Here is a 24,260-nt window from a genome sequence, read left to right on the forward strand (position 1 = left end):
ATCGAGCATATACTGTAGTTCTGTAGATATAGGCTTTTAATAGAAAAGTGCCCCTTTAATTAATGGACGTCACATAACATTTGATGATGCCATCACTTGAATTTTTATCTGTAACACATCCAGGTATGGGTATACATATCAAGTAACAATCCAATCAGACCAATGGTTCTGTAGATATAGGCCTTAGAAAATGCCCTTTTAATGTGACGTCACATGAAATGTGATGACGTCATGATGATGTTACTTCAATGTCCATCTGTAACACATCATCGGGGACCATTTTTGGCTGCTGGTCTTAGTGTGTGCCAAGTCTAAAGTCAATTAGATATGAAAGTGTCAAAGTGTATGGTTTGAAGAAAAACGTGTACAAAACCTATGGGGAAAATGTGCATCTTTAATGTGACGTAAAGTGACACCTGATGACGTCACAATCACGAATTTCTTCTAGGACCATCTGTGGGTGGTGATGTAAGTATGTACCAAGTCTGAAGTCGATCAGATTTACATAGGTGCCAAAGTGGAGTGTTTTAAAACGTGTACAAACCCTATGGGGAAAAATGCATCTTTAATGTGACGTAAAGTGACACCTGATGACGTCACGATTACAAATTTCTTCTAGGACCATCTGTGGGTGGTGATCTAAGTAAGTACCAAGACTGAAGTCGATCAGACGTACGAAGGTGCCAAAGTACAGTGTTTTAAAACGTGTACATCCCTATGGGAAAAAAATGCATCTTTAATATGACGTAACCTGACACCTGATGACGTCATGGTCATGAATTTCTTCTAGGACCATCTGTGGGTGGTGGTCTAAGTATGTACCAAGTCTGAAGTTGATCGGATTCACGGAAGTGCCAAAGTGGACTGGTAGACGAAACGTGTGCTAAACCTATGGAGAAAAAGTTTGAAAAAGGAGAAAAAGAAAAAAGAAACTAGAAATGTGTTTGTGGACAAACACAAGCTGTTTCGGATATTTGAAATACTCTGAGCACGGGATGAACAATCAGTGACATCACTATAAATGTCATCTATAACAGCACATTATAATATGTACATCTCAAGTTACAACCAAATCGAACATTTTAGTTCTGTAGATATAGACCTATAAAAGAATAAATGCGCCTTTAAGGGACTTCACATGACATTTGATGATGATGTCACTTCAATTTCTATCTATAACACATCCATGTAATTATGCATACCAAGTTTTAACCCAATCAGACTTGTATTTCCGAAGTTTAGTTTAAAGAAAAACGTATACAAAAACCAATAGGGAAATAATGCATATTTAATGTGATGTAACCTGACACCTCATGACGCCACGATGAAGAATTTCTTCTATGACCATCTATGGGTAGTGGTCTAAGTGTGTACTAAGTATAAAGTCGATCAGATTTACGAAAGTGCCAAAGTGGAGCATTTTAAAACGTGTACAAAACCAATGGTAAAAATGTGCATCTTTAATGTGAAGTAACGTAACACCTAATGACGTCACGATCACGAATTCCTTCAAGGACCACCGGTGGGTAATGGTCTAAGTGTGTACCAAGTGTAACGTCGATCGAATTTACGAAAGTGCCGAAATGGAGCGTTTTAAAACATGTACAAACCCTATGGGGAAAATGCATCTTTAATGTGACGTAACCTGACACTTGATGACGTCACGATCACGAATTTCGTCTAGGACCATTTGTGGGTGGTGTTCTAACTATGAATCAAGTTTAAAGTGGATCGGATTTACGAAGATGCCAAACTGGAGTGTTTTAAAACGTGTACAAAACATATGGGGAAAAATACATCTTTAATGTGACGTAACCCGACACCTGATGACGTCACGATCACGAATTTCGTCTTGGACCATCTGTGGGTGGTGGTCTAACTATGAATTAAGTTTAAAGTTGATTGGAATTACGAAGATGCCAAACTGGAGTGTTTTAAAACGTGTACAAAATATATGGGGAAAAATGCATCTTTAATGTGACGTAACCTGACACCTGATGACGTCACAATCACAAATTTCTTCTAGGAACACCTGTGGGTGGTGGTCTAAGAATGTACCAAGTCTGAAGTCAATCGGATGTAAAAAAGTGCCAAAGTGGACTGTCAGAAGATACGTGTGTGAAACCTATGGAGAAAAAGTCTGAAAAAGGAGAAGAAAAAAAAAAAGAAAAAAGAAAAAAGAAAATCTTAACGAAAACAAGAGCTGTTTCGGTGTGTCACCGAAACAGCTAAAAAAAAGAAAAAAACAATCTTAACGAAAACAAGAGCTGTTTCGGTGTGTCACCGAAACAGCTAATTACAGCACAGCAAAATACATCACCGATTTCTGCATCAATTTCAGTATCGAAAAATCTACTAATCCATCAATTAGAGACTTAATTCCCCACTATTTTCCCTAATCCTCATTCATTCCTTTGTTTGTACTCTAAAGGAGGGCGCTATTTGTTTGGGGTAAAATCTTTTGTAGGACACCCTCCTACTAAGTCTGCCATATTATTTCAAAGTATCTTACGCAGATCAGATTGATCAGTCGTCGACAGACCATCCGTGGTAAAAGGGAGGCCTCACACCATCTTCCTATGATGAACATGAGGTCTTTGACGTATTTCCCTTTTTTTGGCCGCAAAAGGTTTCATGAACACAGAAGCGTCGCCAGACAACTTTGAAGGGGGGGGGAGGGGAGGCTGATAACATATTCGCCGACGGACCATCAGTGCTAAACGGACAGCCGGCATCCGAACAAAAATTAAAAGGGGAGGGGGAGGCCAAAAATCGGACATTAAGGGGTGCACTTCATACCGGTGTTCCGTGAATTTAGGACTTTATGAAATACGGACTCATTGGTAGTATTGCGCATGCATAAGTGGTGATGATAAGGAGAGCGACCGGTCACGTGAGAGGGTTTAATCAAGGATTCTTATTATCTTGAGAGTCTGATTTTCATATGACACCGGCGCATGTTAATGGGGCAAACGGGGGTGTCACACCCCAACACCTCCGCACCCATAATGACTTGTAATAATTACACACTTGACTTGAAAATACAATACGTTAATTGTATTTACTTAATGAATACCCTGTGTACTTTAAAACCAAGCAAAAGCAAAACCGATTACCGTAGGCAATAATTTTCGGGTTTTTTTACAAGTTACTTCCTGAATGGAATGTTATCGATGTCAGTGCGCCCTCTTTTGTTTGGTTTTTATTTTTAGATTTTTTTCATCGAGTAAAACCTCACACATGTTATACCGCTGCATTTTCACATCCTGTACAATTAGTCTTGAATGTCATTATTCCCATTTTAGAAGTAATATCAGCATCAACATGCAAAGTAAGATGTTTAAAAGCATCTAGGGCGATTCCGATGTTACAACAAGTACCTTTTGTCCATTGTCATCAAAACCTCGATGATGAAATTTGTAAGTATCAATTCAAAGGCATGTTAGTCTACTAAACCATGTAAACTGTGCAGGGAAAAGGTGTGTAGATATACAACTTTTTACAGTCTTTTTTTCTATTCGCCACATACCGAAACAAATATAAACCGTATATAATAAGTGGATTTTATCGTACACAAATGTGCACTTGATTTAATGAATTACTGCAAAACATGTGCATACGTTACTAACGTTAGCAAAGTTACTAATGTATCTGGCGTGACGTATCTAGTGGGCTTCTTTTAGAATCGTGCTGTTCGTAATATAATAAACATCGACTGATTTGTCCTGGCTTCAGTTCACGTCAGACTGAGAGTAACTATGCATGCTTTGAGTAAACTTACTGTTATTATAACAACTTTTTTGATAATATTTTTTACACAACTAGCTTCTGAGTAATCCTCAATAGTATATTAAACACGAGACAAAAAATAAGTGGCTTTTCAAAAAAGTTTAACATAAAAAGTGAGTTTTCCCTACCAGACGTGTTTTGATGGAAGCCCTAAAGGTAGAGAACTTTAAAAGAAAGTAGTTCAAGTTAAGAAATGTGGTAAAAAATGGATCGAATTGAAGTCTTCAAAAATACTTCAGAATCTTCAAACCAGTGTCATCCCTATTCCGCTCATCAGTGATGCCGTGATGTTTGTTTGAATTTAAAGACAAGATTTCTCCTTCTCAAACCAAGATGTTGTCGACAGTGTAAATTGTTATAAATTTGCTTTATTAAATATAAAGTTACACGATTTTAACATCAGCGCTTTATACGTTACTCTGGAATATGACTGAGTAATGATATTGTATTACAAGAAAATAACTTGATATAATTTTTTTCGGGTATTACTTTATTATTTTGTTTCCGTTGTTAAGTTTAACTACTACTCAATTTAACTAAAATGGGACCTTTATGCATATATATCTTAGAAAAAAGTTTATAACACAGTATATAATTTGTGTGTACCCCTGTTGAGTTTTCTTTGGATTTGAAGTAAAAAAAACATATCAAAGTAGGACATTGGGAAACACAGTGAAGTATTAGTATCGCGTTAAATCATTGGTATGAGCACATCGTCCAAGATTTGCACTGAAATTTAAAATTACAGAACAATGTTTCCATAATCTTAGAGTTTTTTTCATATAATTGATAAGATTTGCATAATATCGCGCCAGCACCGGGCGATGATTGGCTGAGCTGGCATGTGAGCGATCATCACATTCATCTAGTTATCGTCAAACTCAGGCTTGATGGTGAAATTCTCGCAGACAGTTGGTGACAAGTAATCCTGTAAAATCAAGGTTATAACGTCCCAAATGCATCATTGAGAAAACAAAGTAATAACCCTTCAATTAAGAAAATATAACTTAAGTTATGTTACAAATCGTATTAAGACATATCTTGTAGTATCGAGTTTTAGAAAGAAATCGACTTTGAAAAAATTGCAACTAAATAAAGCTTTTAATCAGAGTAACGGGCACATTTGGCATTAGTTCCCAATTATACGTACATTTGCATCCGGATTGCGGTTCATGTCCTCCAGAATTTCAACCAGTTTTCTGAAACTGGGACGGTTGCTAGGTTGCTCCTGCCAACACTTCAACATCACATCGTAACTTGGTAAAATATCGAGGAGAAAACATTTATAAACCTTGGTTTGAGAGTGATCAAGTCAAACGGATAATAGAATTTGAGCCATATAAAAAGATGGCAGCAATAGACGAGCTTGTGAACTATTAGAACACTTATTTATTAATAATTACTCCCTCAAAATTCGGTGCAAGTTTGACTGTTCCCAGTCAAACAGAACGGTGTGTTTTTACAGTGCACTGATCCAGGAGAATAAGATTGTTTTTCTTACACTTCACCAGCGCAGTTTTCCGGCTTGGGCATGCGATATCCATCTAGCAGTCTTTGGGCCAGTGACTTGCTCTCAATACCAGGGTACGGAGTGGATCCTTAAACAATAAGTTATGAATAAGCCGGACTGCAAATTATCCATATCCTTTTAATTCCATCAGAAATGGAAACATAGATACAAAAACAAACTTGCTTTGTAGCTACTTATATTTCTTGGACGTGGACACTGTTTAATTAAATTTTATAAAGGTATACGTATGAGTAAACTGTGCTCTGTTTAAAGTATCTTATTTGCTGCAGTAGTAGTAGATTTCAGATAAATGCTATCACTTAAAAACAAGTTGTGGAGAAATGCAAAAACACGATGAGAAGATGAGAAATGAAGCACCTACCGTACGTCACAATCTCCCAGAGCAAGATGCCAAAGGACCACCTGGATGGTGCGATTGAAGATAAAGAAGAGTAAAACACAAAACGGACAAATTATCTTCTCCAAAACCATAAACACATGCCTCATCATAGGTCATAAATTAGCAGGATATAATTATTTTAATAATTTGTTTAACTTACACATCGCTCTTGGACTTGTAGACACGACGCATCAAAGATTCGATGGCCAACCAACGAACGGGAATCCTGGTCTGATGAACAAAGGAATAACTAAAAGTTACTTAACATTTTAAATTATTTCTTTATCAATATTATACAAAGCAATGTCGTGAAAATTTTAGAAACATATTATTTGTTTTGAATGTTATCTTATTTTACCGAGGATTTTTGGACATAGATGTCTTCTCCTCTGGAAAGGCCAAAGTCAGACACTTTGGCAGTCAGATCTTCAGAGAGAAGGATGTTCCTTGCAGCCAAGTCACGGTGGATTATCTAAATACAAAATTGTCATTAATGAATTATTGTATTACAAATGTATTCCAAAGAATTTTTTATTCATTACGTTTCTGTATCCACTCAATTTTCAATCATTACCTATATACTAACAGCTAGTAAATAGGAACGAAAATTAAGTTGAAAATTTTAAAATTACAAACGATCCAAACAGAATTCTATTTTTTCGTCTCCAATTTGAGTAAATATGCAGAATCTAGTTTTTACAGCACATTAATCTAAAAAATACATATAGTTTCTACAGTTTCGAACGTTCATTTTTGTTTATCTGTTTTGTTGAATTTGTGACTTGCCCCCGTGTTGGAAAGATGTTCCATTCCTTTGGCCGCATCCAGACCAAACTTGAGCAGGTTGGAAGAAGTCAGCGGCGACACATCATCTTGAGAGCCAGCCGCCCCTTGTTGCTTAGGGCGAGTACTCCTCAGATAATCCCGGAGGTTGCCATTAGGTAGAAACTCAAGCGCCACGTACAGAATCGCTATCAACACAATGGAAACATATTGGTGAAACTTTCAAATGTTGTTCATCGCATACTATTGTAGCGGAAAGTGTAAGGACTTCAGGGCCAGTTTATTCCCATACAGGCTGGAATATACTAGCTGTCAGTATGGTATTCAATTGCATGAATCGCGGTGAATGTGCAAAGCAATGTGGCTGACTAGCTTAGTGTCCAGTGGAGATGCTGCTTGTGAGCCCAGGATTGCTCAGGTTCATCTTATACGATAAAGCCTACCCCTAAAAGCCTATGAATGGGCTAAATTCGGCGGATATATGACAGTTATACTGAAAAGAATTGGGACCAGATTTACAAGAGTTGACTGGTTTTTTTTTTTATTAAAAAAACACTCTCTATAATGCAACCTGAAGAATCAAACTTTAATACATCTGTAACCAGGTCGGGTTTCAGTACTTACTTTTACCCGACAGGTTCCTTACTCCAGCATTCATTTCATAACTTTTTCAACTTCGTGGTTGTGTCATTTCACATGTGAGAAGCCATTGCGATCATGCTTTTTGCCTAGCGCCCTCTCGCGGCCAACTAAACTTTTTTTGCACAGCGCGCGCCACCTAGAATTTTGCCCGCTACTTTTTAAACTATGCAATGGGCGTAGCAAGCAGGCGAGTTTTGCATTCCACCACGCTTTGTTTAAGAGAAATAGCTGGCATTCCGTGCGAAATAACTTTGATTTCGATCCAACACCTCGTTGCGGTCAGATCATCATTTTGCGAGCACTTACACTCTCCACTTTTATCTGCAAATTTTGAGTGCGGCTCCCCGATAGCAGTAAAATATTTTCGTCTATTTTGCTGCCGATCATCGATTTGACATCGACAGTAGCATGAACGTAGATCATCCCAAGTGATTCTTTAATGCAACCTGAAGACTCAAACTGTAATACATCTTTTGGGGTGGTATGTCGTATAATGGTAAAGAAAATGTGGACAAGAAATACGGTCGGAAAACAGGTTTGGGTAAATTGACTTCTTATGTACCTTCGTGCATGCATGCACCCAGTAGACCAACGACATTGGGATGGGGCTGAATGCCTGCCATTGTCTGTATTTACTTCAGAATATCATCCCGGCTAGATTCTGAAACACTCCCTGTACACAGAAATATATGTTAGATACAAATTATTGTACATTTTGTAAATTTAATTATCACTGGTGGTATCGCATCTTCAAGTTTGTTTATCAGTATGAGTAACTTTGAAGATCAAAATTGATTTGCATATTAATTTGCATATGAAGTTGCATATAATACAAAGAGTATTCACTATATTACAATTTATAATATAAATAAAAGCCTGAAAGGTTTCTTTGTATTAGTTCAACATTTAAGACTGTCTTACCTTTCATTGTTTTGATGGCTGCTTTGGTGACTTTCCCTTTAATCTTCACGACTCCTGCCCGTACCTCGCCAAAGTTACCCTTACCAAGAATCTCATCATCGATGTATGTTATTGTATCAGCTATACATGTATGATAATGACTTACCAGTTCGTCAGTCGCAGTTTGTGAACGACCCGTGCTACGTTTTTTCCACAGGATGAATGCGACGACGCCAATCACAACCAAGATGAACACGACAATCCCAAGTACAACAGCAGCGATAATAGGCCCTGAATTGGAACTCGCTTGCTCAACTGCAACAAAAGAGGTTTAAATAAAAACACATTCAATAATGGCGCGAAATCAAACAATTATTGTTACTGCTCAATTGTTACTTCATATGCAAATTGTTATTGCAAATCTTACCTTTGATAACTGCATCAAAAGAGGTTTAAATGAAAATAAATAGTCCTCAAAATCAAACAATTATTGTAACTGCTAAACAATTGAAGTTCTTACCATTGATAGTCAGCGGCTCTGAAAATTCAACATTGGCCACCTAGATAATAAAGCCAAAAGAGTTTGTTAAGAGCTATGAAATAAATGTAACAATTGTAATATTTCGAGACCAAAAAAAACCCATCAAGGTAGAGAAAAATCATGTTGTCAGTCATCACGGATTTAAATTTAAATTCTAAAAAAAAACTCAATTTATGTGAGATTCAAATCTTCAACCTCAGGAAAACTCATTCCAATCTGGAGCATGGAATGAAAGCCAATTTGCCGAATTGCTTCAGGCACAATGACTTGTTAGTCAAAGGTTGTGTGTTTGGGGGAGAAATTGAAGACAGTTCTAGTTTGTGACCCTAACCCCTTGTGTGAAGAATACTACTAAATTGGGGAATTCAGGACCAGTCGGCAAACGAACGAATATTTTAGTTTTGTTTTAAAACAGAAGCACTGCCGTATCAAAGAACGTACCGATTCGTTGCCCTTACTGACAGACCCAACACGAATATTGTACACAGCACCCGTCTGCAGCGGGGCGTTATATTAACCACCGTACATTTGTGTGTCCCCAACTACAAATGTGTCGGGCACGCCCCCTTTAGGGAGCTCCGCTGCTATGTAGTCATTGGGGGAATCCTCGAAATGACTTGGAATAAGAACATCTCTCCTGGTCACAGATGAAGACCTGGTCTTCTTGACATGAACAACGTACGATCTGCAGTATATGGACGATTAGCTTAAATTGTTACATTTTCTACAATAACTCAAAATGGGTTGATATATGTATTATCAGCAAATATTGTATATTGATTGCACATACTGTGAAATTAGAATTGCAAACTTCCAAAAAAAATCAAGAGGAAAGGAGACCAATAAAAAATATTCATTAATGTTAACAATGTCGATTTCTAAAATTGACACCTATGTAGAAAACTGAGGTGACATTATTCTAAAACTGCACAAAATCTGACCTGGTTTGAATTTTGGTTAAAATTTAATACACAATATTAACATATTTACTTCATTAACTTTTTGATTTGATGAGCATTTGATCCATTCCAACAAACTGAATGTAGTCCTGTATAGTACTCACTCTATGAAGTCATCACCGGATACTGCAGTAGTTACACCTATAGTGACGGTAGTATCTGTGGCGTCTCCTTGGTACGAAATCGGTTGAGGCGGTGCAGGAATTTCTAAGGTTCATTAGCAAGAGTAGAACTGACACAATATTCAAATATTGTAGGAGAATTCACAGAGAATCAAAGTGGGGCTATTTCACCTGTTTCTATAAAAACATGCACTTAGAACATTTGTATCAGTAATTAAGAGGTTTTTTTTCTCCATGGCATGAAATTGAATATGTTTACAGTCGTTTCTTCTCTTCCAATGTTAGGATGAAGTAACATTTGTATGCTGCCGTGACATCGAAGCACAAACAATGGGAGTCAGGTTGGCGAAGCGGTACTTTCCTCGCCTTCCACCGCTGTGACCCGGGTTCGAATCCCGCCTGGGCCAATATGTGGATTGGGTTTTCAGTCCCTGCCTGATACCGTGGGTTTTCCCCAGAAAATTCTTCTGGGCTTTTCCTCCCACCTCTAAAAATGCAACTTCTTCTCATTGTCTTCTCTCCACAGGTTTCTTCAGGCTTGCGAGCTACAGTGCCTAGGGCGCTTTTGAGGAATCCTTGGTTTCATTACCAGAAATGATTAATAATAATAATAATAATAATAATGAAATACAAAACGAAATACAATCTTTACCTGACGGTGGTTTGGTATAAACTTCCAGAACTGTAGCACTTCCTATGAACAACTGATTCTTCGCTGCCACTCTGAACTCATACTTTGTACCAGGCTTTAGATTTGTTTTCACAAATGGCGGACTCTCCACTTCATTCCTTTCGTATTCGTCAGGTGCAGTGAAACCAGGCTGGTGAGGCTTGTCTGTCGCTCGGTACTCAACCTGCGATGTTTAAATGTAGGATTTTGATGAAAAAAAGTCACGTTTATTATGCCTAATCTGCATTCGATGAGATATTGTACATTAAAGGCAGGGTATTTATTATTGTTCTATATCACCCTCAGCAAAATAACTTCGAAAGGTTAAAAAGGCAGTAACAGCGATTTCATGGAAGTACTGATTTACTTCAAATGGCTTTTACATATTAGCGAGACTAATACCTTGCTAAGAATAGAATAGGCCCCTACTGTTACTACTGAACTACCTTTTACGTACGTGTTAATATTAATACTGTAACGCAGAGTTGGCTAGTCTGTAATAAAAAAGTCACTTTCTAAACGTTTAACCAGGTTGTAAATCAGACTAGCTTATGTCCCTCACCAACATGGTACATGTATATAATATATATAAGGTCTCCATACTTACGACCAAAGTGATTTTTATTCATTTCCACAAAGTTACCACCAGGTTATAGCTTATTGTCCAAATTGTTTAGCATTCTTAATCACCCATATAGAATTTCTGCGATCTCGGAACACCTGTACAAGGTTTGACTAGCGTTGTTTGCTTTGCTACTAATGAGAAATAGTAAAAGACGTACTATGTATCTTTGTATTTGTCCATTAGGATTTAGCGGCGGCTCCCAGTCCAAGGTGATTGTGGAATCAGATCTGCCTATCCAATAAAGATTCTGGATGGGTCCAGGTTCTGTAAACAAAACAAAAATATTTTGATTTAGCTTTAAATGTTTACAGTTGAATCTGTTCTTCCTGAAGTACCGTACTGGTGCAGCATACAGTCCTGAGTTGGATTTAGTCATCTACCAATTGGTTAATTAGGCCACGTCCAAATATCGTGTCAAGAGCCACTGTTTAGAACTTTGGTAACTACAAATACACGCGAGATTTTGCTGATCACAGACATAGCCAAAGCTGTACAGCTGGTGTTGTTATTTACCAAATGTGTCAAAGTAAAGGGCGTACAGAATAACTGATATGAGCCACTGATACCTCGTATTCTGGTCACTGCAGTGACTTCATTACTCCAGGGTCCCACACCAACCGACGTCTCGGCTTGCACCTGACAATAAGATATCAAACGTTTCAATTCTTCCCCTCTCAAGACGAACCAACAAGAAACGAACTGAGCAATTTTGATGTCGAGTCGATAAGTGTAAGCCACAGGAAGAGGTGGATTTCTTGTATAGGAACTTCTTCCGTGCATGTTGTTTCCGGGTGGTCAGCATGTTTGATCATATATTATATACCAATCTGGGCAGTCGGGAACGCTATCTAGACCACTTTTAAAGCCGAAAGCAAAGTGCTAGCTGCTGAGCAGTTGTTTGTACAGTATTGTAGCAGGTACAATGGTTTTAACAATTGAAGGGGCCTCCTTGGGTGTACAGTGATTACTTGCCCGGGTTCATCAGTATATATGCAATGATTAAGCAATTAGATTTAAACTGTAAGTGTAACAGACACATCAGACACCAAAAAGTATTGAACATACCCGCACGAAGTATGTCACATTCGCTTCAAGGCCCGTTATCTCATGCATCAACTGCACAACGTCGTTAATAACCGTTGGGTTTCCTGACTGTCCACTCCTCCAGTACCTAATGTTGTAATGGATGATGATTCCTTGGGGAGGGTCGGGTTCTGACCACTGGAGAGTGATGGATGCGTCATCAACGTTCCTAATTACGACATTCAAAGGTACTGTGGGCTCTGTTGAAAATTGTCCAAAAAAGTATCTGAGCGTAAGTGCAAGTATCTAAAATCTTCGAAATGACGAAACGCAGTAGTTCGATCTCATAATATGGAATTTTGATTGAGGTCTGGATATTTGTAAGCAGTGCTTACTTGCTTCAGCAGTTCTCTGAACGACAACGTCACTGTTAGGACCTGCCCCAGCAATGGTGTTTGCGGAAACTTGAAAACTGTAATCTGTGAAGGGGATTAAGCCATCTATCTCAACTTGTTTGGCTGTTGATACATCTAAGATGAGTTGTGATCCTGGTCCACTCAGCTTGTACGTGTAGCCTGTGATGATGCCACCTCTGCTTCCGCAAGTTGGCTGACTCCAGGAGAAAGTCATGCTGCGTTTCTGTGAAGTGACGGTAACTTGCTGTGGTGGTTCAGATGGTACTAAAGTAAATCAAATTAAACATGAATCAAATTCTAGTGAGTTGATTGTTGCTGACATGGCTATTATAACCACCTCAGCAAGGGCAAAGTTGTGGGTGGATGACTAGGAGATGTCTTACCTTTGGTGCTGGTTGTAACACTTGATTGAACTGTCGGTCCGGGGCTTCCATCCACGTAGGCTGTGACTCGGATTTCATACATCGAATTGGCAAACAGACCAGGTATCACGGTTGAATTGGTTTCAGAACACATGCAGTGCTGGATGAAGTTTAGCGGGTTGATGGGTAGGCAACCCTCTTTGTTTTTCAGTGCATATTGGACGGAGTAGTTGGCACAGTACACCTCACGCCAGCTGAGTGTGACACTGGCAGAATCGTAAGAAGTCACTACCACAAGGGAAACGGATGGATCTGAAAAAAATCAATAAATAAAGGAGCGTTTAATCGCAGGTTGTCTTAAATTATTTTTGTCAGCTCAAAGGTGATAACAATCGAAATTGTTCCATTTCGTTAGCTCTTTCTTACTTTCTTGTTTTTGTGTTGTTCCAGACATCGATGCTTCTGGTCCTTGCGTACCACTGTACTGTGGGCGAATGTAAACCATATAGGTTGAACCAGATATCAAACCAGTGATGACATGACTGGTAGTTTGACCATCGGGTGGACCTGGAAGTGGTACCCGCTGTGGAGATACAATCTCTTCACATTGGCCTCTGTTTTGTCAATGCATACTCCAGTATGTAGCCAGAGACACATGGATCTGGTTGCCAGGAAACTTGGAGTTGATGAGGATCGTCTGTAAGCACCTTAAACCCCAGAACGCCAATGTCAGCTACAATAAAACGAAGGGTGATACAATTATATGGATCGTTTAAAAGGTTTATAATGATAAAAAAAAAAATGAAGAAAGGTTACTGATAAAACAATATTGCACAAATTTATTTGGTGTAAAATACCGCCTGATTCATGTATGATTCCTCTCTCTCTTTTGCTGTTTTATCCATCTCCTTCTTAGATAGGGCGCCATGTCATAATCATCTTCCAAAAGATCTTTTAATTTTGCCCATTTCAACTATGAGATGCTCGTCATGTTTTGTTTGTAACTTTCTAAACCACCTATAATCATCTGCAAGATAACATCTGTCTAGATTACAGATAAGCGTTCAGAGTATAAGTAAATATAAAAAAAACCCGTTCAGTCAACTTACTTGCACATTGGCAGTTACTTTCAAAATAAGGAGGAATGCAATCTGGAAGAAAGATAAAAGACAATCAACAAAACTATGCTAGTTTATCAGGATGTAACAAATTATACACCGTTTAACAAGTAAAAGTCGAATTGAATTTTCAATTCCATTAGATGGCCTTAAGATCAAATTAAACAACCATTATTTCACTTCTCATTGTCACAATACAAAATCCTTCAACAAGCTTTGTTGTGTTACAAGTCTACGTTCTCTTACTTCCAGTACATTCTCCCGTATCCTTCTCGCAGGAATCTCCAGATGGACAGTGACATGTCTGCTTACAGTCAGCTCCATACTTCCCTTCACTACATTCTAATGTTGAAAAACAAATTCTCCTTTGATTAGAGTTGGAAAATTGGGACATAAAATAGCGCTTACATAAGTCAGGGGGTCAATCAGCGAGGCAATAAAGTAAGACAATAAAGCATTAAAGACAAGCCTATAGCAGGAACATTCTGTGATACCAAAAAAAATATCCCATGAAGCAATAATTGCATTTGCATTTGTTTGCAAGTTGAAGATCCTGAGTCTGAATATAAAAACTAATAATCAGCCCAATAGACAACCGACATTCGACTCGATCTTCTTTTTCTTTACCTTGCGTGCAGTCTAGTCCCATATACCCAGCAGCACAGGAGCATCCGTAAGGATCAGGAAGACAAAACATGCGACCCCGGCAAGCGTCGTTGTGTGGATCAGTGCTATTAGAACATGTATGACTAGCATTCTGGCCAAAGACATGACGCCCGTGAACTGAACGTAAGAGAATGACACAATTCACATATTTGAATATATGTTTAATCAAACCAACAGAGTTGTTCTACAAGAAAAAAAGTTTACCATACAAAATAAGATGATGAAGAATGTTACCTTGATGGCAATATTCTCCGCTGAATCCTGGAGCGCAGATACATGTTCCCGTCTTGTCATCACAGATACCTCCACTGTAGCATCGATGACAGGTGTTCTGACATGAAGGCGGGTCCCACATTCCTATAGCACAACCTGAAACAGACATTAATGAAAAGTTACGAGACTTTGGAAATAACGATTTACTGGAAACGTTGCACGCGCGGAAATGTTGAAAACGTACCTCTCACAATAAGTCTCATGAAGCCATGTAGTTGTTGACTTTCTTGGTCCGAGACGTAGCAGCTGTATATTCCTGCATCATCTACAGCAACATTACTGATAGACACACTAAGCTGGTTGTTCCATGCTGTGATGACGTCACCTCCATTATGCCTCCATCTGTAGTTGCTGTTTGGTGAATTCACATTCTCCATCTGTAGTGTCACCAACTCTCCAATATTAGCAATCTGTGTTCGCCGTGTAGGTCGTGTGTGGACTGTGCCGTCTGCAATGAGATAATAATCATTTAGTTACAATAAGCAATAACCATGGCAACTCATAGAGAAAGTGGAAAGCATCCCTAGCTCCTTATTTGTGAATAAAACTCTATGGTTACAAGAAAGTGAGAACGGTTGATTTTAGATGTAATGAAATGAAAGTCCAGAGGTGATTTCAGATTGCGGCGGTGAGTTTCTATCAGCTTACCATCTTTGTTCAATATGATTGTCTGTATCCTGGTCACGTTTTCATTCTTGACAGCTTGAGCGTAGAAGACACCCGTTCGGTCGATTCCCGCTGATTCAGGTAACGTACTGGACAGTGTAACATTACATATCGTCTGTGGATCATCCACAACCATCGATCCTGCTGGTAGTTCGACATTGCTACCTCCTGTGGTCAGTTGCCTGCCGAAGATTATCCCAGCGGAGGCATACGTAGGACCCTTGTAAGCTTGTATGACTGCATTGTTGTCTCCAGTCTGGCCGAGACGAGCGGGGTTGGCCAACAGAGTAAAATCCACACCTGTTTATTTAAATCATATGGAAAGTCTTGTTCACTTTGCATCGGTCGGCTGGAGTGTGTAGAGTGCAGTGATGCAAAGGTTTCGGTGTTTTACTTATGTGCCATTTACGTTGATTCTAACCCTGACGGGGAACATTTGCCTCTCTTAAAAATTCAATGGTTCCCTCTGAGAGTACAAACCAGAGTGTGGTTATCTGAGCCACATAAAAGTGGCCTCATGTCCTCAGAACAGGTGTAATCATTGCAAAGCGTTTTAATAACTACATTTGATGGAAAGCGCTATAAGCACTGTGCATTATTATTATAGGCTGATAAAAATATGTACACAAATAAAATGTCCTTCCGGATTCTTCTTTGAATGGTTCAATTCAAATGTGTTCGGAACTCAATAAAAAAAATCGAAATGAATGATGGCCACCACAGTCTCGATCTAGTTTGTTCAAAACATAGATTGTACTGTTTCAAAAGAACTCTCTCATCTGCAATTTCATTTACTAAGCAACATGTGATTTTATCATTTTTATCATCAATGTTAATGACGAGCTCACTACAATAAGAGGCAAAAAGTTTATCAATTGTGGTTTCGTGGTTTAAATAGAGAAGAATTAGTTACATATCGTGTTTTTCATTTCACAAATGTTAATCTGTCAGCATAACTGTGATATTGTAACCAAGCTCTTTTTTAAATGTCCATCGAAGAGAAAAGGATTAAGAAATTAATAAAGGTAACTTGTTGAAACTAAGACCATTTCCGATTGAACAAATATATACTCCAGTCAAAAGATGTTAAAATGTATGTACCTTCGACACTTGTAGTCTCCTCGGTGTCTTGGATTCCCCCCACCATGACTTCAGCCATGTGCAGAAAGTCTTGTCTAGGTCGATCCACACTGACGTATCGAGCGGAGACGACAGGGTCCACTATGAAGTCAATGTATATGCCAAAGGTTTGAAACTCGTGGATTGGAGAGCCTATCATTGTGTTCTGATAAATGTCTGAACTCAAACCAGCTCGCACTACGGCATCTCTCAATCGTCGAGCTGCAATGTTAAAGCCATCAGATAATTATATTTATTTGGACTCACTATTATGGTACAGTTTGGTGTTGCAGTTTTCAAGTATGCATAAACTTTAATTATTTCCTTGTTCCAAATAACCTACATTAGCTACATTACAGAATAGGTGAATTCTTATGGAAAAAATCATTTTACTCCTTGTCCACAGCTTTGCAATGCGTTACTTCCTTTTTTTTATTCGGACGTGTTTAATGAAATGTGTTCATGATTAGACGTTTTGTAATTCATAATGTATCATATATTTGCTAGGCATTCGTTTCAATGCATGTATGCCATTATGAAACCTATGTTCATTCGCTTGTGATTTTTCGAATCGTTAGTTTCGAGAAATATGTTGCTAAGGCGATATTACAAAATAAAATGGAAATAAGAACCAGGTAAAACTGCTTACAAGAGCCAATGCTGGTTTGGGGTTGGCGGGAACTGCTTTATAGAAAGATAGGAACATAATTTGATTGTATGTTTGGTGGATATCAGTTTGAAAAGTGCGTAGAATGCTTACGGCAAACTCTGCATTGTTGCGCGTTGATGACTGTAATTCTTTTCAAGCAGTAGATCGTCTCCAGGTCCACCCTCCACCATTGATTAGGGCCGTAATCTGTAACATAAATATACCACCATGACATTCTTCCAGTCGTCCTAAATTACAATCTTCATGAAAAACATCCACGTTCATTGAAATGCATATCACACGCAATCAATATGTGCTTATTAACGTTTTTTTCATTATACAAATACATCTCTGTGAACAGGTTGTTTTTCATATGCATACAGTTATGTTGGTGAGCCCAATGATAAAACAAAATACCAGAATATAGGATTCAGAATTTTCCGAAGAGGACGGCGGACTGGCTGAGCTGATTACGTCCAGGGTTTTTAAGGGGTCGATAATAAGGCGTTGAAGACAATTAATAAAAAGACTAAAAGCCTGCAGCAAGAAATCGACATTTGCAATACTGAATGACATCGTTGTTCAAGACACATAGGAAATAAGCGATTTTAACCAACCACCTTTTTTTTAAATTATAAATCCGCATTATAAAATGGCACACATTGCAGAACAGGCAGGAGATTTATCAGATTTTTATCTTAAATCAGAACTTGTGAATCCGAGACAAATACATTATCAGTATCGAAAGAAGTGCATCTTTCGGACCATTCATTAAATCTACCGATTTTTTTTTTAATTGAAGAAATATGATATCTAACAGTTTCACTCAGTACATAATTTAGACAATGTGTAGTATATCCTCGTCTCTATCACATTGTGAGATTCGCGCTATGTTACATTAAGGCAGTATTTCCGATTATTGTACAACATGCTTCTATCACTTTAAACAAAAAATAACTAAAATTAGTTTCAACCACGGAGGCAGGGCAACATCGCTCTTCACTAATGGCGTTGGGGACCGCACTTTTCAATACAGACACACAGACCAGCACTTAATTGCAGATGTGTGACAAACTTTCCGGTTATTACATGTCACGTGACGTAGGTTGAATCGTATTAGACGGAATAACGTCATGATGACGTCTTAACATGTTAAATCGATATAAACTTGATATAAACGTATGTAATGGAAGAGAGGTAGCGATTTTGAAATAGAAAACGTTTATGCAACGCCTTGTCTAAGATTAAAGCTGCTTCCAGTAGAAAAAAAACGATGATACTAGAACAGGCCGATTCTTGTTCATAATTAATTACTTCATTCACCTGTCTTTAAAATAATAAAATGTATGTTAATTAGCGTCTTGAGAGCCTTATTGTTGGTAGATATACGTGCGCTATATAAGACCCGGTATTATTATTATAATTATTATTATTCATTAAAACGTATTATTAATAGCAAAATGAAAGACACCCATGTAAAAAACGTAGTTGCTTGCCTGTGTGTGAAATGGTTCCCCGATCGCCATCTACTGCATTAGACGCAGGCGTATACATGTACGGTGCATAAGTTGTACTCTGATTGGCCGGTTTGTTCCGCAGATCGAGGGCCAGACCTGTGTTGAAAATTATCATTACAGAGTTATTATGTTAAATGGTGTTTAGATCGCCATCTATACTGCATCCGCAAGCGAATCACTTGTAACCGTTGAACTCTGACTAGTCTGCTTCTTCCGCAGATTGAGGGCGAAACCCCTGTCAAAATTCATTATTACAGGATAATAAGTATAGTTTTTATTTCATTATTATTGATACTTATCGCGGCTCCTGAGGTGGGGCGCTGTGATTTTCACTCACAGTGCCTTGCTAGACAGAACAAACATTGTACCTAAAACATCACAGAAAGTGTTATTTCATCAAGCTCTTAACTTTCTCAATTAAAAGCTCGAGTTACCCTGCCGTAAAAGATAAGAGAGAATCTTTTTCACGATTTGATTTGGAAGTGTGCAGTGAATCCTTTTAAAATTCGATCCGCCCCACCCCCCCACCAAAAAATAATATTAATAATAATAATGATAATAAGACTAAATTGGAACTGAATATGTGAGTGGAGATGGTACTGTTTAAAACAAATTCTGGAAAGTTCATTGGGGAATGTCCGACTTTTGATCAAGTGCGCCGCATTAGAGAACACCCGCCGATTTTGTTCCATATTTCCGCAAGCCACTGTGATTTTTTTTTTATTGTTTCGGACTAAATGTTACCATCATACATGTGTATACAACATTTGCTTTTGCTGTTATTGTTTTTTAGAAATGGATGGACTTGGGGATTAGTATTTCAAAGCAAATATGGCGACACAGACACATAGATGCTAGAAAAACTAAAGAATCAATGCTGTTCTACTTTTCTGGTTTCCTGAACTTACTTCAGGAGAATTGGAGCAATTTATAGTCTTGAGCATTTTTGTTGCTAGTACTCGTACTTTGTACTCAAGTAGTACTCGAGTCCTTTTTTGGTCGAGTACTCGTACTTGACATGTCGAAATTGTACTCGAACATCAAGGTTCTCGTACTCGAATAGCAGTTATCAAAAAAAAAGTTTGTCTGTAATACCACGGCCTTATTTTATCAATACTTTCAGTTTGAAATGGATTGGCTTGCGAAGAAATCGAACTTTCCTCTGCGCACGTCCAGAGAAACACAATTAACAGCTAGCCGGAATTAAAGTGGGTTTGTATATCGGTCTGCCTGGGCCTGGTCCAATTAGCCTACGCACAATGACCCATTTACCGTATGTGGGCATAATGACCAATCATGTACGTGAAACGCCGAAGTGTTCCTGAAAATGGTCGTTCGATTAACTGGGCTGTTTCGGTCAATGCCGTTTACGAACCCTGGTTTCGGCTCCCTTCCGGGTCCAGCCCCATTCCCAACCGGCATGAATGGAGAAAGAGACGGTGCCTAAGCCGGGGTCTGGTCTTATACGTCAGGCCCACAGATAAACGCAGGCCTAGTACTATCACGAATCTGTCACGCTGCAAATTGTTCCGTCCACGTTTGCTTGTTAAAATGTGTCGGCCCGTGAAGAATTTGTGGCACTTTTGTGCCGAAGTTAATGTAATAGGAAGTACAAGTACTCGTACTCGGAGACCTGTACTCGGCAACAAAGAACTGACTACAACACAGTAAAAATGTACTCGACAACAACACTGGACTCGGGGAATTGTCAGGTAAGAGATTGCACGCGTTAACGGATGTGAAACCGATTCACACAAAGTGTAGAGTAACTAAATATGGTAAATTTGGGGCAGTATTTGAAAAAAAGGGCAAGTTTTCTAACGATTTTGTAGACCGACCATCATTGGACATGTATACATAAATTCCACTTTCTTGAAAATCCGAGCAAACCAGGTGCCAATTTTGCACGGGACTCTTGAGACTATTATTCACTTAAGTTAAAAGCATTTCATAACAATTTGGTAGTTTTGATTTTTGATGTTTGAAAAATGTTGCCTTTAACGATACTAAAATTGATCACAGGGTTCAATAGCAAGTGTTAATAATATAAACAAAGAGGTTCGGCAATATTGCACGAAGACAAAGTCGCATTTAACCTTGAAGGCTTGTGGAACAAGAAAATAAATAATAATACCAAAACAAAACAAAATGCGTGCTCAGCAGTGTTGGAGGTCTCGAGGCCGGCCTCGGCCTCGAGGCCGGCCTCGAGGCCGGCAACGAGGCCGATTTTCATGGCCTCGGCCTCGGCCTTGGCCTCAGAGTGCAAGGCCTCGGCCTCGGAGCCTTCCGGCCTCAGCGAATTGGTCGAGGCCGGCTCGAGGCCGCCAATTTTGATGTGTTTTCTATTTAACATGTAATTAATTTTATTTTTTTTACCGTATCAAACCCTCAAGATTCTGCCGCAGTGGGTTCCGTGAAACGAAAGTTATATACGCACGAATGAACACACTGATAATGGTTGCATTGAACGTACTCATATACGTAGCATCTTCGCCTAGCCTGCGCTTCAGCTTTCCATGTGCGTGCAGGATATCACTCAGTTCATCAAAATGACCACGAATTTTTGGATCATCCAATTTGGATCCAATGTCTTCGAAGAATTTTAAAATCATGGCAAGAGGTAGGGAGTCCAGTTGTTTTGGCCGTATATCTGTAATCACGCAAAATTAGTCAATTTCAAACCGTGCTAATACGTGTAATGTTGACATGGCTCTAAAAATACAAAAATGTATCCTGGTACCACGAGGAATACTGACTCCTATTATTAAAACATTAATTCAGAACTTTGAATTCATTTGGATGGAAAAACGAATTCTGAAATCGCACTTTCCATATCGACCGATTGCGCCAAACATTACCGTGTGAGCCCAAACTGATTAATTAAACCACCGTGTAAAAATATCTACTTGATGAATCGTAACTGTTTTTATCATGTCTTTATGAAAAAAAAAATGGTACGGACTAGTACACTCGTACCTAGAAAGGTCAGACTTTTATTAAAACAGTGGCCTATAATAAGAAATGATTAAAAGCTTGCCGCACCTTGCCGCAAATCATTTTTAAAAGTTGGGTACAGAGGCGAAACGAGAAAATTTTGTACAACACTGCAACCAGACTAGTCTACTACCGCATGTTATTGTACGCGGATGGGATTGGTGCCAGACTTATGTAGTCTGGCACGCGGTAACAGTAATAACGCGTGCACTCATGTTCCGTTTTGCCGTGTAGTGTGGAGCGGGGCTTTGTCTGGCACGCAGTGTTAACAGTGGTAATGCGTGGACACTTCTTCCGTGTGCTGCGTTGTGTGGAGCGCGATTGAAACGATACTTTGCCCGTGCGCGACGGCGGGCCGTCTGGCATTTTCTGGTGGCATCGCGGTGTTTGCTCGGCGCGCGCCTGGACAGTGCGAAGGTCCGGGGGGGGGGGGATCGTAACTGTTTGGTTATGAGTGGTAAAAACCTGATTCAAAAATCGAGTTGTTGTTTATTTAATGGGGATTCCTATGATTATTAAACATTTTGATAGGTTTGGAAAATTTGATATTTATAAAGCATGCTATAAGTAAATAATGTAAATCTTACAGAATTGAAACTCCAAATTTGGCCATTTAAATTATTATATCTCCAAAGTGCAAACACTTATGAAGCTGATTTAATCTCCATTGACTTTGTTGTGTAATTTACTTTTTGGTGATACACAACTTGAGAGTTCTGTCTTTAAAAAATAGAATTACCCGGACTCCCTACAAGAGGAAACACATTGCAAGCTGTAAATTTGTAAGCCAGGCACTCCAAAGGTCAGTGAATTCAACTACAAAGATGTTAAAACTCCAACACAATCTTAGCTTTGTGTTAGTGATTTATATTTTATTCCGTGTTTTAATAGCTGGCCTCGGCCTCGGCCTTGGCCTCGGAGGTTGTGGCCGCGGAGGTTGTGGCCTCAGCCTTGGCCTTGGCCTCGGAGGTTGTGGCCTCGACTACAACACTGGTGCTCAGTAAGCGTTTTCACCTGTATCTCGCTTTTCTTTGAAAGCAGTGTATATTGGTCTTCTGCGGTCTGTAATAAGTTATGGAAAGTGGGTTCAGACCTGACATGGAAAACAAAGCATTACAATCTGCACATAATGATTACGCGTTTATTAAGAGCGGAGTCCGCGATGAACGGATGATACTCAGACTTGTGAAGTTCAGGCTTTTTTATCACAAATAGTAAGACTATATACGCTATCAGGAACGGAGATTTAGTACTTCCTCGTCAGTTAAAGATGTTTACCGAATTTAGAGTTAATGTCACTTAACACAAATTAAAATGTTTACCATTATGAAACAATGTGTCCTTTGTCATTTGATGTACTCCACTAGTGGCAACAACATCAGTCGCTACACATTGAGACTAAAGTCCAATACGTCGTCAATGTCTGACACTGTTGTTGTATGTGGTAGTAGACTTTTGTTTGTCAGACTTACCTCTTTTTTGAGAGAGCAGCAGAAACAGAAGCCATGAAAGTACGGCAACGTGGCAAAAATCTCCATGTTGAAACGCCATGTCTGATTTTAGCCCTTTGAAATGTTCACAAGACTTTGCCTTGCTGTCTGCAAAGCTACATGTACTTCCGTGTGTATTGCACAAGACACTGACATATGGTACTGGTGTCACTCTACTTCCTGGTGCCAAATCAGTATAATATTACTTTACGTGGAATAGGCCCGAAACTTACACCGTAGTAACAGTTGTATTTGCAATACAACTGAATTGTTTTTTTTTCTACAATTCTATTAATAAGAACATTGTAGCTTCAAATGCACATTCACATGACAGTATTCTTGGTTTGGACTGTTGACAACTTGCTGAAAATATCCTAGCAGAGTAATGACTGGTACCCGGTAGGACCACAGTTCATTCTGACAAAAGCGCATCTAGGTTTGGGGATCAGGGCGTATAGGACTATTTGTAAAAGTGAGGGGATAAAAGTACTGGTTGTAAATTGCCGTGATGCTTTCAATAAAGAATACATTAAAACACATAACAACAAAAGGGGGCAAATTACCCCTTAGCAGGCCAATCGTGCTCGATTTAATGGCATATACATGCTCAATGAAATAATGATTTAGAACACAAGGCAGGCCGGGCAGATACCCAGTCCACGTTGAGTCATTATGTAGTTCTTTCTAAAAATTTCACTGTATTCCTTTGTACCATGCAGTTGCTTCCTGGTTGAAAAGTTAAGATGTTATTCAACAACTTTTGACCTAAACCCAGAATAAACACAGCCAGTTTGTGTTTCGTTTTCTTTCCGTTTCAGAGTTTTGTTATGATCCGGAAACCACACACAAAATACCTCTTGATGTCCAGATCCTTTTTATAATTGGATGATAAGCAACAGACCTGCTCTTTATAAAGGACCATTTCATCCCTTAGGAAATGATAAGGCGGGGTTGAATATAACGTTTGCAGATGGATCCGATGCCGTTTGTATATGCCTGCATAATACAACTTTGTCTTGCACTCTG

The 24,260-nt window shown here is 38.9% G+C and overlaps 1 pseudogene; it reads right to left on the reverse strand.

The window, feature by feature from the left end:
• Positions 1-4,518: 4,518 nt before the first annotated feature.
• On the reverse strand, positions 4,519-17,468 carry LOC119736726 (annotated as a pseudogene).
• Positions 17,469-24,260: the final 6,792 nt, after the last annotated feature.

This window comes from Patiria miniata, unplaced genomic scaffold (assembly GCF_015706575.1).
Source record: "Patiria miniata isolate m_02_andy unplaced genomic scaffold, ASM1570657v1 HiC_scaffold_3, whole genome shotgun sequence".
Classification (NCBI taxonomy): Eukaryota; Metazoa; Echinodermata; class Asteroidea; order Valvatida; family Asterinidae; genus Patiria; species Patiria miniata.